The following is a 16476-nucleotide window of genomic DNA, read 5'->3' as shown; positions in this document are numbered from 1 at the left end:
CGTTTTCTTTCCTCTATTACCATTTCCCTCATGATCTATTTCAAAATTGTCGTTTTTTTCTCTCAGGAACGTCTAACCCTGTATTGAAATTCTGTGCATTCGGGTTAAGATGACGTTTCCCTGCTTCCGAATTTTTATATTGTTGGAGCTCTAAACTCTCTGCGCCCTCGATATCTCCAACAATCTCCTTGTCTTTAATCGCTTGCTTCCATTTTTCTTGATTTCTCAAGTCTTCTTTCTGCTCCTGGGAATATCTTCTATTTCCGAACTCCCTTTCTCTGAAGTTCCGTCCACCTCTTCCTCCGTAATAATTCCTTCTTCGGATCATATTTCTGTTTCTTGTATATCTGTTACTTTGCCTGTCATATGGCACATATCTTCCATCCATCTGATATGTCCGTCGATATTCTTGATCTCTTTGACGTTGGTATCCTCTCATCTCTTTTCTTTCATCCATCTCCTGGTTCCTAGCCACGTCTCTTTGTCCTCTTCGTTTGTTAATTTCGTAATTCTCATGGGCTATTACATTGATTGACTCTTCATTTCCCATACTACGTATTAACCTACTCGTGGGATGAGAAGTCGTCATGTCAATTTGTCTCAGCCTATCTTCCATTTCAATTGCCGTTTGAACGTTCGAGGTCGCCAATAATCTTTGTATTTCATGTGGAAGTTGGCTTTGAATAGTTTTAATAGCTTCCAATTCACTGGGTGCATAATCCAAATCCTGAAAACGTTGAAATTGGAAAGCAAAATAGTCACTATATCTTGTCTGACCAGCAACAGCAAATTTTCGTGAATACAATTCCATTCTAAGCTGCTGTTGTACTTCCGGACTCCAATATTTCCTTAAAAATGCCGTTTTAAAATCCTCATATTCGTGGAAACTGTACTTAAATGCCTGGTACCAAATACTTGGGTTAGCATCTAAATGTTTTTCAATTACTTTGAGTCGTTTCTCGTTTGGAACGTTATTATCCCGAAAATAATCCTCCATCTCCCTCAAAAATCGTTTTGGGGATAAACTTGCAGTATTATTAAAATGTTTTGGCTTATCCTCGATGGTTTTAATTGTATTTATTATTGCTGGACTTCCATTATTACCATTTCCGTTCCCCATCGAACTTCCATTAATACCTTGGCTTGAATCCGTAGTCCTTGCTGGCGTTGTTTCCCTATCACAAGCCTGAATTTCTACTGTTCTCATGACATTAGGCCTTGTTGTTCGGTTCTCTATTCTCATTTCCTGAATTTCCTTACGAATCGTATGTAATTCTCTCTCCGTTCTGCTGATTCTGCTGTCAGTTTCATTTTTATTCCGTTCAGCTTCTTGTATTATTTTAATTTTATCTGACACCTGCTCTCTTGCCAGAATGATATTTACTTCCACTGATTTATTCGTTGTTTCGATTGCTTCATTCAATTTGTTAATTCTTTCTGTGGAATTTATCCTCAAACTCTCCAAATTATCCGTTATACTCTTCATCTCTTCCATTTTCAACTTTTGAATAACATTTCTGCTTTCTGCCAATTCTTCCATAACTTTATTTATCTCTTGATTTACCTCTTGATTCTTATTTTCCATAATCCCTGTCATATCCTTACGTAAAACGTCAATATCCACTTTAATTTGTGTCATTTCACTTCCGACTTTTTCCATTTCCATCCTTACAGCTTCTTTCACTTCCTTCATTGTTTCCTGCTGTTTTTCTTCTTGCCTGTTAATGAATTCTTGAAGTTTTCCTTCAATCATTTGCTTTTGTTTCTCATCCTGTCCGTTGATTATTTTCTGAAATTCCTCATTTTTCTCATTCATCCTTTCCAAGAGCTTTCCTTCCAGTCTGTTAATGTTTTCTTCATTCTGCTTCCTATTTTCTTCATTCTGCTTCCTATTTTCTTCATTCTGTTTCCTAATTTCTTCAGCCATCTGGTTCCTATTTTCTTCATTCTGCTTCCTAATTTCTTCATTTTGTTTCCTAATTTCTTCAGTCATCTGGTTCCTATTTTCTTCATTCTGCTTCCTAATTTCTTCATTTTGTTTCCTAATTTCTTCAGCCATCTGGTTCCTATTTTCTTCATTCTGCTTCCTAATTTCTTCATTTTGTTTCCTAATTTCTTCAGCCATCTGGTTCCTATTTTCTTCATTCTGCTTCCTAATTTCTTCATTTTGTTTCCTAATTTCTTCAGCCATCTGTTGTTGTCTCTCCTCCTGATTTTTAATCATCTCCTGGAGCAGCTTCTCACTTTGCTTCCTATTTTCTTCAGCTATCTGTCTAAACACTTCAAGAATCCCTAATTGCTCTTCCTTGGTTTTCTGTATTACTTCATCTCTCTTCCTGTTCTCCTCCTCAATTTCTTTCTTATAATCCTCAAATTGTGATTTTAATTGAGCTAAGTTCGACATTTTTTTTGATATTCCACTTAAAATGCTCTATAATTCCAGTTATGTTATATATAACCCTAATTCTCTATTTATCCCTCAACTTCAACCAACCAATCATCAAATATCAACATAAAATAGTCTATCAGACTTATAACTATATCTATTATTATAAATACTTCAAAGTTTACTTTGTACTTTCTTGTTTAACTGGGAAAGACTAACCCAGACCATCGTAACTCAGCCATGACAACCTATACAAGTCATACGCAAATCCAAACCTTGACCTATATGCCCAATTTTAATTATATTTATGTCGTATCCACCTAATCATATATATAAAATCAATAATATGAAACTTGCGTTATAAAACTCTTCCCTCATCATCACTCATGCATCAAATTCCTTAAAGTAACCTAAATATATATACAGTAGACTTTCTCCTTCCACGAGACTGTCAAATATTGCGAGACTCCGCATCAAATTTCTTGCTACCTTCTTCTTCTCCATCCAAAAATATAAATTTCTCCATTAGTTAAGCCCTCTCTTCCTTAATCTTCATGGCTATCAATCCATTCTGCGTCGCATGCCATACCTAAGTTCATAAACTATCAGGCATCGTCTCCTTCTTCGAATAAATTTCATGACTGTGGTCCAAGATTTAATTCAACAACCCCGGTATCTTTCTCTTGAAACCATTCTCATTCCTCAATTAGTCCTTCTTTTCAGACTTGCTCGACGCTACGGCATCATATGACATATGTCCAAGCCTAACATCCATATCTCATCCTCAAGATTCACTCCATAATCAAGTTATCAAATTTCTGTATATCCAGAATCTAATTATTCATCCGACCTCTTCAAACTTGCCTCACGTTCGGGCCGCCATATTTAATGCAACCTGCGGCAACAGTGTTTTTCTCTTCACTTTGCCCCATGTATGGGCAACAAATTTAATGCAACCTATTGGTGGCCTCGTAGTCCTAATTCTTACCAAGGTCCAGGTTGGACTGATAAAAATATAGGTATCACCATGGCGCTGTACTTCCTCATACTTCACCTCAAGTTGTAGTACAAATTTAATATGATGTTGCCCGTGCAATATTTCCACTTACATGTTGCTAATTAACTATGCGAAATCGGGGATGGATATACCAATCAAACGCGGTGGTTGCATGTCCATATTAAGTCAATATCTCAGGGTAAAAAAACATCTATATATATTCAGCAATACTATTTACCTTCGCAAGTTCCGTTGAAGAGGGTGTATAGTTTAATGTGTTACTCATTTACTCCGAAATCCTACCGTAGAATTAATATAAGCCTTTAAATATCATGACTCCGAAATATCAGCCTAAATGTATCCTTACAACTAATCTTCCTATCTCTACCTTTGAAAATAAACGCTAGAATAAACTTAAAACTAATTTATTAGCATGCCAATATTATAATTAACAAAATAATGATCATCTTTGGTAATAGAGGAAAGTAAATAAAAAAATCACATATTATTTTTCTTGACAACTAAAATTGACGAATTGACATAATTAAAATTGGGCAGGTATCTTTAATTTATCTGGGCAATTATTATTTTGTTGCGTGACCACACTTCATCATTTTATTTCAATATGGGGACAACTAGGATTTACTCTTTATTAAAGGAGGGAGTGGTCTTTCTTTCCTTTAGGTCTATTTGCACTACTCTTTGGAATTGGTTTGGGAATTTGCGTATTGACTTGTTTATGGCGTGAGATAAGTAACTCTTTCCAATGATGGCTTCAAAATGCCATTTTAAGTATCTAAAAGAAATTAATCCTAACCATAAATATAAATTCCAACATCCTATATATATTAAAAATGTGTGCCAAAAATAAAATTAAATATCTTCATTTACGAATGCCGTCGCCATGTTCTTCAACCGTCATGACCTGTCAGAATCGTACCGACCAATTAATTATTATGTGTATTTTCAATTAAAATTACTCCTTCTACTGCCTACTAATTTTACCATTTTCAGGTTAACGCGTGCTCCACTGCTCTATATTCATTATATGAGACGAATATATTACTAGGCGACTATATCTCTCTTCTATATACACTTCAAATACATGTAAATTACGATCCATCTATCTCCATATTCCATATAAGTTCGACCAATAGACCATTTAATCTCACTGCTTCACTTAATATATTCACGTATCTAGGCCTTAATTTCACTGCTTGCCTCATTTTCAATCGCAACATAACTGTAGCTAAGAATAAATTCGCACCTATTTCCATCAATCATTTACTTACACAATACCTATTCAACATCTCAAATCTCCAACAACATATTATCATTTATGCATTTAATTACTGCGATTCCTCCGCATACAACAATATCTCTACTCAGATTCCACGTAATGTCTACCACGTCGCAGTAAAACATTCCTTTTACTTAAATATCTACTCAAAACACCGCAAGCTGCTACTGTTTATTTCAACTCATCGTAAATGTAGACGATATTGGCCTAGTTATTCAATCTGGTCATTGGGTAGCCTAGGTTTATTATTATTATATTGCACTTCACTATCTTAGCCTTGCCTAGTTTAATATATGACGTTCTCGTAAGCATATAGGTTCAAAAACATCATAATTCTCTTCCCGATACTGCTCACATTAACCTCATATCAAACTTATGAGCACGGCAGTATATTACTACACATAAATAATACGTATCTGTGGTTATTTTCTCCGGCATATGCCTTAGAATTCACACAATGGCACAAACAGGTCATATCTTTGGCACTTCAGCATTCCTACAATTATACTACACCAAATGAAATACTTTATAGTTAAATTTACTAGAACGTTACGTATCTCTGGCCATGTTATGTCCGACTCTGCTTTCTTCTTCCTCGTCACGGCTTCTCGGAACGCTTATCCTTGCACTGGATCACGTCATGCTGGATCTCTAGGTCTTCAGGCTTGAGCTTACGATGATCTGGTCAGCCTCCCTCCATCGCTTTAGGCTAGCTCCATTTCGTATCCAATTTCCATGCAACGAAAAGACAATGTTAAATTGATAGAATACATCTTAATTTCCAGTATATAAAGCTTTTCCAAGTACTTTCTCTAACTGTATTTATATTTCTTTTCCTCTAAAGATACTGCTCAGATTCAATTTTATTTTCATAAACTGGCTCTTCCTTGGTTTTTTTTATGTTGTCTGAATAATGTTCTTTAAATCTTATCAATGGGCAATACGTATAATTTGATGAAAATTTGGCCGTTTATTAAGTCAGTGTAGGCCTTATTTACGAATGCCGTATCCCAACACCTCTTCTTCCGTACAGTATTTGAAATCTATTATGCGTGTTTCCCTGCCGTTTTTATGTATTTTCCAGTAGTTTGTTTCTGGATTCTTCCTTCGTATGGCTCCTATTATGGTTATATTGATTATGTCAGCTAATCTTCTGGTCAAGTAATCGCAATTCACAGTCCGTTTACGACGAAAACTCTTCTTGCCAAAGTAGATAATAATAGACCGTTTTTCAATTTTTTTACGTATAATGGTTCATTTATCATAGAGTTTCCTTTCCATCTCGCCAGGCACTGCCTCCTAATTGCGGTCAACTTGTCACAAAAAGTTATTCCGTGCATTCTTAACGCTTGAAGCTGATCTGCGCCATTTTTCTTCCGATGTATATTCATGTAAACTGACGTCAATCGTAACGTAATGGTACAATACATAGACCATTATCACGATTCCTGTAGTTAAGTCTGACATTGCTTCCACTTACTTGTGTCAGGTCACTCGTTTTCATCCTTTTTATCTGACCTCCTTTGGTCAAATCTTGTTTTTTCCGACCCCGACGGCGTGAGGATTACGAGACCTATGGAGTCTTTCATTTTCACGCACTTTGTGGCCCTTCCTTATCTTTTCCCGCTACTGTATCTTTATTCTTAGAAGTGTCTGACCTCTTCCATTATCCTTTTGATAAATGTTAATAGAGAATGGTTGTCCAGTTGCACTTTCTCTTGAAACAATCATCACCACCCCCATCACAACTACCACTACCTTTTCGCTACTTATATTCAAATGAAGTGACTGTATTGCATTACATGATCTCATACAGGAAGAAATATTGCGTTTTTCTATCTTTAATCTAAGGAAAGAGATATGGATGTTGCCTTGATCTCGTGTATTGACTTTTCTTAGTGTATTATTCAATTTCACTTTCAATTCGCTCTGGGTAACCCGTTCAGTTGGTCTTGGCTTGCCTTTAACCACCCTCGCCTTGCCCTGACAGCCCATAAGTCTTCTGCAGTTGTTAAGCCGCTGTTGAAATATTGCAGTCGTAAGTAGCAGGCCAAGCTGTCACCTTGCGGAGCTCTCTGCACTTTGATAGAATAACATCCAGCACAGAAAATACAGCTTAATGTTAAATAACATAGCTTTAATATTACCGGTACTTTTGTAAATTGACCTGTCGTCTACGATATATAAAATACTGACCTGAAAGCTATATTGACTCTAAGATGAAAATCCTATATTGTGTATATAGAATAATTTTCTTGAAGTAAATTCATACTGATGGTAGCTTGGCCTGTGGATAACCGCTACATTTTATTACAGGACAAAGGTGACGGAACCGTGGTCCATGGGTGGGCATTGCTCCACCAAAACATTTTGAATGACCCTGCCATAAACTATGCATCTAACTTTTCTTAAAGATTTACTTACGTTAAAAATGATATTTCTATATAAAGTACGAAATATTATTATCTTGAAACAGTTCTCCACGATGCCGTATTTAAACACTACGCAAATACTGGAATACGAAGGGGTATCGTAAAGTTCTAATTATCACCCGTAAATTGCTATGGTATATTGATGAAATATTGTCAGTGCTATGATTGGTCCTTGAGTGCGTGGTGCTTAGAAAATCAGCTCATTGTGTCCTTTCTTTCTTTCTTTCTTTCTTTCTTTCTTTCTTCTATAGTTAGTGCCAGAAGTGACTGAAGTATAAGATGGAGAAGACTGAGGCTCGCAGCGTGAGAAAGTTCCTGCATTTGAAGGGCAATAGTGTCGCAGAAATTCATGTTGAGGTGGGAGTTCATGGAAATGATTGCAAATCTTATGACACTATTTTGAGGTACAAAAGGAATTTTCAAACTGGTCACATGTCCCTCACAGACGAGCCAAGACCTGGAAGACCATCATTGACGGACGATGCGGCCACAATTAATGAAGTGGAGTGTTTGATCCTGGAAGACAGACAATCAGCCATCCAAATGATCGTAAATGAAACTTGCCTCAGCTATGGTAATGTGTTGAAAACTATTCAAGGCGAACTGCACTTGTCTAAGGTGCCTGCACGGTGGGTTCCACAGCTGTTGACGCTGTTGAAACAGGATGAAGAGGAATTTTTGATCGTCTGGTAACCATGGATGAATGTTGGATCTATCAGTATGATCCAGAGACCAAAACCCTGAGCAAGGAGTGGAAGCAAGCCAATTCCTCTCCCCCAAAAAAGAAAACGAACAAAAGTCAGCAGGGAAGGTCATGCTCTCAGTTTTCGGGATTGTCTTCGCTCTATCCTCACAAATTACATTGAAAATTGTGAAACCATCACTGATGCATACTACAGAAATCTTCTGGACAAGTTGAGAAATGCTCTGATTCAGAAACGCCGCAGTATGATCTCCAGAGACGCTCGTCTCCTAGTTGACAATGCACCAGCTCACACCTCTCAAGTTGCAATTGACAAAACAAGAGCGTGTGGCTTGAAAGTCTCGCAGCATCCGCCTTATTCTCCCGATCACGCACCACGATTTGGTAACACAGATGACGTCACTCGTAAAGTGGAAGAGTGGTTTAAGTCGCAATCCACATACCCATACAATAACGGTATTCGGAAGGTCAAGAAACGCTGGGAAAAATGTACAAATGTGGATGATGACTCGTAGAGAAGTGTTATCAACTACAAATAAAAACAAACTGTCTGTAAAAATAAATTAAAGGTGATAATTAAAACTGTACGATACACCCTCGTAGTTCCCCATTGCTGGGGTATTTTGGCATTTCAATATAATGGAAGGAAATATTTAGAAGGAAGGACTCAGGACTCTGGCGTGATCAGTGTTTTCCTCATAAAGAAAATTATCTGGCATCTTATAACCTCGTGGATTTTAAAATTTTTGTATTTGAACAGAAAGCCCTCAATAATTGGATAATAATTTCGTGTGGCTATTTCTATCCGAGTGCAGCCCTTGTAAGGTAGACCCTACGATGAGTGTGGGCGGCATCTGCCATGTGTAGATAACTGCATGTTATTGTGGTGCAGGATGGTGTTGTGTGTGGTGTGTGAGTTGCAGGGATGTTGAGGACAGCACAAACACCCAGCCCCCGGACCATTGGAATTAACCAATGAAGGTTAAAATCCCCGACCCAGCCGTGAATCGAACCCGGGACCCTCTGAACCGAAGGCCAGTACGCTGACCATTCAGCCAACGAGTCGGACAATAATTGGATGAAGAAGTACAATAACTTCTTTAGTGAGATAGGAACTAACTTTGTACCTGAATTCACCACACAGAAGTGTGTATACTAACTAAAGTTTATTGCATGCTGTTCTTAAAGATCACAGGTTGATCTACTGAACGGTTTATGTTAATTAAGAATGTAACATGTAATATTCATCTTGAAGGGAACTAGCTAAGAAATAGTACAAGATACTGATTATGAGTCAAGCAAAGCTAGCAACTCATTGGTGTCAGCATCCGAAAAGAATTGCACGCCTCAGTGGATCAGAAATAAACTGCCCGACTCATGATCCCAAGTTCGTGGTTTCGATACTGGTAGAGGGTTGGAAAAAATAGGCACTTCAATTTTTAAAGACCTTTAGCGGCGCACTCTGCGGCCTTCCGACAAAATTAACTTAGCCAAAGGAACCGTCCAGCGAATTTGTAATTCACTGTTAGATGGTAACAAATAGGATCGTCGAAATTGGTACGCAGGCTGTCTAGATGGCACCACTTCAGAAAGTCTGCAACACTAGCTGAGGCGATATTATTATTATTATTATTATTATTATTATTATTATTATTATTATTATTATCATTATTATTATTATTATTATATCCATTTAGAAAGGCTCGGCTTGTGCCGTTAACATCATGGGCTGAATCGACCTAAGCAAGGAGTGCCCCTCTCGATTATGAAACTATAGAGATATTTACAAATACTTATTACAGAAATAACTACGACACACATATGTACAGCAGATGTTCACAAATGATGTCCCTAAGCACTTTTTTCATCTACTCTTTTGGGAAATCTGTTCTTCAGTATCACCGGAACTGCGACCTGGATCTTCATGCTGTTTACTGTAATTCAGAGAAAAAAATAATTCCTAGAAACTATCTGACAATATGGCAGGTGCTTAGGAGGGTGGCTTTCTGCAGTTAAACGTATGTGTGGTGACGCAGGTTTAATTCGCCAAAGAGCTGTGCAAGCTTGTCGGAATATCAGCAGTACATGATATCACTATTGGAACTGTGATGGCTGATTCTAGTTTCACAGGCGTTGTATTTCTATTGTCAATTCTGTGTATTTTGATATTTTTGAGGGCATTGTTGTTTAAAGACTGGAGGCGTTTGCACAAGCAATTCCTATAAGGGAAGGGGATATTTTTCATTTATCGATTAGAATAATATCTGGCCTATTGTTGCCGAGCGTGATATCAGTTAAGACATCTCGATCCCACAGAAGCTTATAAGACGCGTTTTCTAGAACGGATGGAGGTGTGTAGGTGTGTATTTCCACTATGCAGTTATTGACTGAAGAAATCCACATTTTGCAGAACGATTTTGGTGAATGATTTAGCTACCTGATCACTTCGGTGCTAATTTAATTCAATTTGGTGGAGGATAGTGTTAGGTGTAGTGTGTGAGTTGCAGGTATGTTGGGGACAGCAGAAACACCCAGCCCCCGAGCCATTGGAATTAACCAATTAAGGTTAAAATCCCCAACCCGGCCGGGAATCGAACTCGGGACCCTCTGAACCGAAGGCCAGTACGCTGACCATTCAGCCAACGAGTAGGGCACTTCCGTGCTTATAATCAGTTTTGGCCAAGTGTAGGCAGCCAGAGAAGACGTGCTGTGTGCTCTCTGTAGTTCTGCAACAGAGTCGGCAGTTATCTGTGACAACTATTTATGATGAATCTACGGTAGTTATGTGTAGCAATTACTTAATATTTATTATTATTATTATTATTATTATTATTATTATTATTATTATTATTATTATCATCATCATCATCATCATCATCATCATCATCATCATCATCTGTTTACCCTCCAGGGTCGGCTTTTCCCTCGGGCACAGCGAGGGATCCCACCTCTACCGCCTCAAGGGCAGTGTCCCGGAGCGTCAGACTCTTGGTCGGGGATACAACTGGGGAGAATGACCAGTATCTCGCCCAGGCGGCCTCACCTGCTATGCTGAACAGGGGCCTTGTGGAGGGATGGGAAGATTGGAAGGGATAGGCAAGGAAGAGGGAAGGAAGCGGCCGTGGCCTAATGTTAGGTACCATCCCGGCATTCGCCTGGAGGAGAAGTGGGAAACCACGGAAAACCACTTCCAGGATGGCTGAGGTGGGAATCGAACCCACCTCTACTCAGTTGACCTCCCGAGGCTGAGTGGACCCCGTTCCAGCCCTCATACCACTTTTCAAATTTCGTGGCAGAGCCGGGAATCGAACCCGGGCCTCCGGGGGTGGCAGCTAATCACGCTAACCACTACACCACAGAGGCGGACATTATTATTATTATTATTTTACTTGGGTTTTTCAAAAGTGGTTGCACATATGATGACCCTAAATGGTTTACCATACCGAAGGAGCTTGTATTAATTTGACAGAGTGACCTTTTCTGACCAGTTCAGTAACTAATCTTCCATTCTCTGCTCATGGTGCAAGTTAGAAGCCTGCGAACATTTCGCGAATCCTGACGACAACCACGTCGTGAAATGTAAATCTTATCTCCCAACATTCTCTTGTGGACAAAGCTTCCTATTGCGAGCTAATATTGCGAACGTTAAACGTTGAATGACACTTTCAACGAACTGGATGAATTCCTTGTTAGTGTTTTGGATTCAGTGGCATACAATAAGGGACAAAATTTATGACTTGCGATTAATAGTACTTTAACTTAAAAGTACGAACTTGCTTTGTGAACGACAATTAGTCTGAGTGGCGTGGTATGAGGGATCAGTGGATAAGAGTTAGGGATCAAGTTCAAATGGAACTGTCTCTCAGGTATTTTCACTCTGGAGAGTGTTCTAATGGAGGACAATCGATTTTCCTTACACCTGCTTAATGGAGTGTTTAACTTGATCCCCTCTAGTTTGCTTTGATGCGTGCAGGGCAACACTTAGAACTACAGAGACTAGTTATGGTAGCAACCCCTAATTGATACATTTCACTTACACTTCTGGCTAGAAGTATTTCAAGGATATTCTGAAAATTTTGTGCATTTCTCCGTTAAACTAGAATTTTCTTGCAAAGATCTATGGTAATGAAAACAATAATTGCTACTTCTAATTACGAACAGTTCTAAGTCCTAAAGACGACCCGATCGCACTTAGTCATACATTTAATTTTGGCAATTCCGTCTCACCGCAGCCTTCCAGCACGTTAGGCTTACATAACTTCTAAGGGAAAACTATTTCCGCACTCTGGTGTATGTTAAGACTATGAGCAGTTAGAACGGTACAAAAATGAGTTTCCGTGGTTTCCCCCCCATTTTCACACCAGGCAAATGCTGGGACTGTACCTTAATTAAGGCCACGGCGGCTTCCTTCCCATTTCTATCCCTTTCCTATCTCATTGTCGCTTTAAGATCTGTCTGTGTCGTTGCGACGTAAAGCAAATTGTAAGTAATAATAATAATAATAATAATAATAATAATAATAATAATAATAATAATAATAATAATAATAATAATAATAATAATAATAATAATAATAATAATAATAATAATAATAATAATAATAATAATAATAATAATAATAATAATAATAATGACTACGCAAAATAGACCGCATATAGTGGTGTTAGAAAGAAAAGGAAACAAAACTTGTCGCTCTGACCGACATAGCTGTCTCAAACATCGGGAACCTCCATGAAAACTATATCGAGAAAGTCAACAAGTATACATCACTGGAGAAGCATACTCAAAGTCTATGGCACTGTGAAGAGGTGATAATTATACCAATCATTCTCTCAAGTACAGCTGCTATATCTAAAACTCTGGTGGAAGGACTGAAGAAGTTGATTGTCAACACCAACATCTACAAGACCATGCAGAAGGCGGTGGTCATTGCCACGACTGAAATACTTCGGAAATTTATGGGCTCAAATTCTGCGTAAAAATGTAGTGTAAATTAAAGTTCATTGTGCTTTGATTTCCTAAAATCTGTACAATTGACTAAATGCCACTACCACGAAGGTGTGCAAAATGAATAATAATAATAATAATAATAATAATAATAATAATAATAATAATAGTAATAATAATAATAATAATAATAATAATAATAATAATAATAATAATAATAATAATAATAATAATAATAATAATAATAATAATAATAATAATAATAATAATCAAAACAGACTTTCAACGTATTAGGTCGTGTTACGTACATGTAGTATGTTGAAGAGATGTTAAGTACAGAACAAAAATGGCCAACGGGACACCAGTGGGATCCGAACCCACAACCTCCCGATTTCGCGTCGGTTGCTCTACCAACTGAGCTATGGTGCCCTAGGCCATCTTTGTTCTGTTTGAAAGGATCTGAACTACAGGTCTCATTTGGTAGAGCAACCGACGCGAAATCGGGAGGTTGTGGGTTCGGATCCCACTGGTGTCCGGCTGGCCATTTTTGTTCTGTACTTAACATCTTTTCAACGCGTAATACATGTACGTAACACGACCTAATACGTTGAAAGTCTGTTTCGATTACAATGCGGTCGTGAAAATTCAATATTCAATAATAATAATAATAATAATAATAATAATAATAATAATAATAATAATAATAATAATAATAATAATAATAATAATAATAATAATAATAATAATAAGTCCGCCTCTGTGGTGTAGTGGTTAGCGTGATTATCTGCCACCCCCGGAGGTCCGGGTTCGATTCCCGGCTCTGCCACGAAAATTTGAAAAGTGGTACGAGGGCTGGAACGGGGTCCACTCATCCTCGGGAGATCAACTGAGTAGAGGTGGGTTCGATTCCCACCTCAGCCATCCTCGAAGTGGTTTTCCGTGGTTTCCCACTTCTCCTCCAGGCGAATGCCGGGATGGTACCTAACTTAAGGCCACGGCCGCTTCCTCCCCTCTTCCTTGCCTCTCCCTTCCAGTCTTCCCATCCCTCCACAAGGCCCCTGTCCAGCATAGCAGGTGAGGCCGCCTGGGAGAGGAACTGGTCATTCTCCCCAGTTGTATCCCCCGACCAAGAGTCTGAAGCTCCAGGACACTGCCCTTGAGGCGGTAGAGGTGGGATCCCTCGCTGAGTCCGAGGGAAAATCCGAACCTGGAGGGTAAACAGATGATGATGATGATGATGATGATAATAATAATAATAATAATAATAATAATAATAATATATTTTTATCAATGCCATCACCATGTCCTTAAAATTTAAATGCCTCTTTATCTGAGACTAGTTTTAAGAGGGAATTGCATTGTTATATATTTTCCTCTTTTTCTCTAAATCTGTCCTTATACAGGTATAAACTGGACATTCTCCGTCTTTCTTCGTCCTAAGCATCTTCCTCCAATGGTTGGTAACTTCTTCCTTTCTTCGCATCTACTAGCACCTATCAGCGTCCGTTTCCTTATTCCGCCTCCATGATCTTCAATTGCGGAGAGTTCCTTCGAAGCGTGTGTCCCACAGAAGATGTTTCATTCATCTTTATCACACTCATCAGCCTTCTCTCCTCTCCTATCCTGACCGGTAGATTCTCATTCTGTCTGTCCATTTCACTTTCTCCACAACCACATTTACAAACTTTCCCGCTTTGATTGTCTATGTTTCAACCAAACTCTACACGAATCTCTTCCTTAATTAAATTTGAATACTCCTGACCGTCAGCTACGTTAAAACAATTATTGTCCTATTCAAACCGCTACAACTCTGAAACCTCTTTAGGAAGAACGTTTGGATTTGTAGATCTGTTCTTTTTTTCTTTTTTTGCATCCTTTCTTACTTCACTGTGCCTGAAGTAAGTGATCCTTATGATGTGGATAATATTGATGAATTTTCATTACTTAAGGCCGTGAGTGAAGGGCTTTAATACAGACAATTAAGGAAGAATTCACGATGATTTTGATACAGTGTACTGTCAGTTTCTAAAAATAAGTAAAATGAAAAACATTCTTCTTCGTCTTTATCTTCTTCTTCTTATTATTTTTACTACAGATTTCTACTTGGGGCATCTGTTTCTTGCTAGTAGTTGCACAATTAACATGAGTGAATTTCAAAGACTGTTCAACTGGAAGCCCTATGGTATTATGCGGCTTCCTTATACCGGATATGAATTTTCATTCCATCACCAGTGGTCTATCAGCAAAGATCGATAGCATTATCGTATTCAGCGCGAGAATGGATTTGAATTCTGCCTTCAAAAAAAGGGAAATAAAAAGGAAACTGTAACTGCTGCTAATATGATTTATGAAAGGCAGTGGAGAGCGATCAGTCGTCTGGCGAGGTCGTATCGATTACAGCACAAGATAAAAGAGTAGAGAGTGCGATTCATGTAATTCGCTGGGAAGCACTGAGCTAATGGTTCACATTGAGGGAGAGATATTCATCTACTGTATGTGAAGAGCTTTGCTTGTCGAGGTCTCCAGTGTCACGAGAAATTGTGGACTCAGTTATTCTTGAAATGGTTTCCTGGAATTTTAAAGAGAAGGAAGTTTTGAAGAGATATTTTCTCAAAGTTGCAGTCGTTTTCTTCTCTTATCTTGCTGTCTTCAATGAAGCAGTCGGTTCGTTGTCGTCTCTTGCTCTCAAGTGAGCGTAGTCGACCCCGGACGAGGTCGGTGACATTTAGGGGTGAAATATGACGACATAGTGTCGTTAGCTAGTTGAGACTCTGAAAAACTCATATTGCAGAATATTATTGCTCGGCATCTCATTTATCAAGAACAGCTATTGACAATCTACGTATATAAAACAAGAGTTTTGTCTTTACATTGCTCAGAATTTAAAAAGGATGGTATTTTTGTATCAGTAGTGCCCACCGTAACAAGGAAATGCACTTTTTACTTTTCCGTAATTTCTGTCTGTCTGTCTGTCTGTCTGTATGTACATGCATCACGAGAAAACGGCTGAAGAGAATTTAATGAAATACGGTATACAAAGTCAGGTAATGAGTCGCTACAATCTAGGCTATAAATAATTTTATTCACGCTGACTAAAATGGTAGTTTAGGGAAAGGAATAAAATTTAATTCTCAAATATATATGTTATTGGTGGTCATATCTTAATGAAAATCGGTATACAAAGTCGGAGAATAGGTCTGTACAATCTAGGCCATAAATAATTTTACTCACGCTGAGTGAAATGGTAGTTTAAGGGAGGCCTACAAGTTAATTCTCAAATTTTCGTTATTAACGGTCGTACCTTAACGAAAATCGGTAGGTGAACTAGAGGAATAAGTCTCTACAATCTAGGCCGAAAATAATTGTATTCATGCTTAGAAAAATGATAGTTTAGGGGAAGGCCTACAATGGAATTTTTAAATATATATGTTATTAGTGGTCCTATCTTAATGAAAATCGGTATGCAAAGCCGGGGAATAAGTCGCTATAATTTAGGCCATAAATAATTTTATTCACGCTAGATAAGATGGTAGTTTAGGGGTAGGACTGAAATTTAACTGATAAATACTAAATAACTTTACCATACTGGCTTTGACCAGAGCTATTCATGAATATTGATTTTTGTTACTAAGTCCTTATCAGCGCTGAGTCACGAGAAAATGGGTAAACAGGATTTCATGAAAATCGGTATGTTAAGTCGGAGAAAAAGGA

The 16476-nt window shown here is 38.1% G+C and overlaps 1 non-coding gene across 1 annotated transcript; it reads right to left on the bottom strand.

Moving 5' to 3' along the window:
• Positions 1 to 13121: 13121 nt before the first annotated feature.
• TRNAS-CGA (transfer RNA serine (anticodon CGA)) lies at positions 13122 to 13194 on the bottom strand. Its single transcript has one exon. It is a non-coding gene; the product is annotated as a tRNA-Ser (tRNA).
• Between the last annotated feature and the right edge of the window lie 3282 nt (positions 13195 to 16476).

The sequence above is a fragment of the Anabrus simplex genome, chromosome 3 (genome assembly GCF_040414725.1).
Source record: "Anabrus simplex isolate iqAnaSimp1 chromosome 3, ASM4041472v1, whole genome shotgun sequence".
Taxonomy (NCBI): Eukaryota; Metazoa; Arthropoda; class Insecta; order Orthoptera; family Tettigoniidae; genus Anabrus; species Anabrus simplex.
Note: the sequence above shows the minus strand (reverse complement) of the source record. Positions and strands in the feature narration are given on the sequence as shown.